The sequence below is a fragment of the Cebus imitator genome, unplaced genomic scaffold, assembly GCF_001604975.1.
Source record: "Cebus imitator isolate Cc_AM_T3 unplaced genomic scaffold, Cebus_imitator-1.0 Scaffold259, whole genome shotgun sequence".
Lineage (NCBI taxonomy): Eukaryota > Metazoa > Chordata > Mammalia > Primates > Cebidae > Cebus > Cebus imitator.
The window spans coordinates 3298640-3301764 of NW_016107574.1; positions in this window are offsets into that span (position 1 = coordinate 3298640).

A 3125-nucleotide genomic window follows, 5' to 3' on the forward strand; every position below is an offset into this window, starting at 1 on the left:
AACATGGGGTTTCACCATGTTGACCAGGATGGTCTTGATCTCTTGACCTCGTGATCCACCCGCCTCGGCCTCCCAAAGTGCTGGGATTACAGGCTTGAGCCACCGCGCCCGGCCTCCACTGGTAGCATTCTAAGATGATGAAGTGATTTATCTCTGTTCTGAACTTACATAAAACGTATTTTTCTTTATATTTTTTGCCACAGAGTCTGTCACTTTGTCTTGTTTTTTCTCTATGACTGCAATGTTTGTTTCTTGAGGGTAAGATGGTCTTCTGCCATTGTGCTCAGTGGTGCTTGTCCCAGAGGAGGCGCTTGATTAATGTACTGAGAAGGAAGAGGGGAAAGAAGAAGACAAATATAACATATTAATGTATTGATTGATTCACTTCTTCACTGAAACATTTTATATGTATTTATATTCATATACATTTATTTTCACATTTGAAGAGGCCGTGTCATGTAACAGCTACGTATCCTTGTGATTTTCAGCTGGTAACGTGATTTGAGCTTCATCCTTTCAGTAGTAAGTATTTTGGTTTCATGACTCAACTTCTGACTGTGTTCTTCAGTGCGTAGCTTCCAGTAAGTGAGTTTTATAGGATGAATCTTGGAAACATACAGGTGGTAGAGTCCACCTATTGTTCAAAAGTGATGGAAAGACAAGTTTGGAGGTGATAGGCCTTTTCTCAGTGGCTCCGTAAGCACTTTGATTTTGCTAACAACATACAGAATATGACAGGTAGAATATTGTCCTCACTGTAAAAATGTTTATGTCTTAATCTTGGAACTTATGAATATGTTACTTTACATGGCAAAAAAAAAAAAAAAAAAAAGGCTTTGCAGATGTAATTAAATTAAGGATTTTGAGATAGGGAGATTATTGAAGATTAGCCAGTGGGCCCCGTGTAATCACAGGGATCCTTATAAGAGGTAGGGGTCAGAGTTAGTAAAGATGTGACAATAGTATCAGACGTCACAGTGTGAGATCAAGAACCAGGGAATGTGGGCAGCCTCTCAAAGCTAGAAAATAACATATATCAATAAATCCACCTACCCCCGTCCAGGGAAGTGATACAGTCATGTACAGTCATGGATGTTTTCAAGTAGATGGAAGTTTTGAGAAACAGATTGGTCAATGGAGACGATGCTACCAAGTATGTGTTTGAAGTGGCTAGCAATAAATCATTGGTAATCAGTTAAGGCGTACAACAATAACAGCTTGGCATGAGCCCTAAATATGTAATGTGCATATTCCTTAGAAAATATACCTGTTAGTAAACTCATTCTGAAGGAGATGGTTAGTTAAATGCTAGTTCATAATAAAAACAAAGAGAAACTCTTTCTAGCAAGAGGTAGTAACAGCTGAAGTAACATTTACTGAGCACTTTATGAGACATTTAAGTGCAATTAATAGAAAATACTAATTGGAGAGTAAAATGGCATCTTTAAAAAGTTAAATGATTTGAAAAAAGGTATTTATTTGAAAAATCATTTTGGATTTCTAATTCAATCTATAGAATTAACAAAAGCTACATATTGTTTTTGTATTCCATATTTCTAAAAATGTTAATGGACCTTCAAACGATGAGAAACTGTGAGTCATCTGAAAAAAGATGAAAGCAAAACAGAATGCACTGATGAAGATAATTCCAATCACAGTGTGCACAACACAGAATTGTTATAGACTGGGTAACTTTGTCAAGAGTCCTCTAGGCCTGAAAGTGGTGGATTCTGAAGGTAGGAAAAGGTGCAGGGACTTTGACCTCTTTAAGCCTTCGAGGGCTATCTTGTTCCAGTTATCACTATAAACTTGGTTTTATTGGCTCTCTAGCCTGCTTTTCTTCTGTTTCTCTTGAGCCTCTCAATTTAACATTCTCATCTATTGGACATATGTCTTCTATCCCATTTTGGAGTTTTCCTCTGGGTATTTAATCCCTTCAATACTGCCTACCACAGGAAGGAAGGAAGGAAGGAAGGAAAGAAGGAAGGAAAGAAGGAGGGAAGGAGGGAAGGAAGGAAGGAGGGAAAAAAAGAAGGAAGGATGGAAGGAAGGAAGGAAGGAGGGAAGGAGAGAAGGAGGGAAGGAAGGGAGGGAAGGAAGGAGGGGAGGGAGGGAAAAGAGTTTTTATCTTTCAATAATTTGGTGTCTTTATATTTTAATGATACCTAATGATTTTAGTTTTATACTAAAACCAGTGGACCAAGCAAGCATCAGTAGACCAAGTAGGACTCAAAAATGAGGATAACTTATAGGTGAATACATGCTTTAGAAAATCAAGCATATGAAAACCATATTTTACCATAGTAATGCATTAGATGATGAAACTCAACTTTTGAAACAATCTTTGTGTTGAGATTAAACAAAGAAGCCCTTTAAGTGGCAGTCTTTTCACTATGTATGTTTGTTTACAGGGATATTCATGTACACAATTAGTATACTGGAAATGAATTTTTCTTAAATCTAGGCCATTCACTAGAAAATTACATGAAGGTGATTGAAACTCCGTCTCTACTAAAAATACAAAAATTAGCTGAGGGTGGTGACATGCGCCTGTAGTCCCAACTACTAGGGAGGCTGAGGCAGGAGAATTGCTTGAGCCCGGGAGGTGGAGGTTGCGGTGAGCTGAGATTGTGCCACTGCACTCCAGCCTGGCACTGGGCAATAGAGTGAGACTCTGGCTCAAAAAAAAAAAAAAAAAAAAAAAAAAAAAAAAAAAAAAAAAAAAAAAAAAAAAAAAAAAAAAAAAAAAAAAAAAAAAAAAAAAAAAAAAAAAAAAAAGAAAAGAAAAGAAAAGAAAAGAAAAGAAAGGATTTAGGACTAAAGTAAAATGGTGGTGTGTACTGAAATCTATCCAAAAGAATAACATGATATTCCTGAAATGTCTAATTAACTTTGGAAGATGCAAATACTCTTAATTATTAAAAACTAGCATCACGACACTCATAAGTGGAAAATGAAAATATGCAAACAAATAAATGATTTTAATGCCAGAAATATAACAAGACTATATTTTGTATTACAACTTTAAAAAATATGACAAGACTATGTTTTGTAATACAATTTAAAAAGTCCAAGATATCATTTACCCTCATACATAGCTTGACTTAGGAGTCAGAGTATATCAT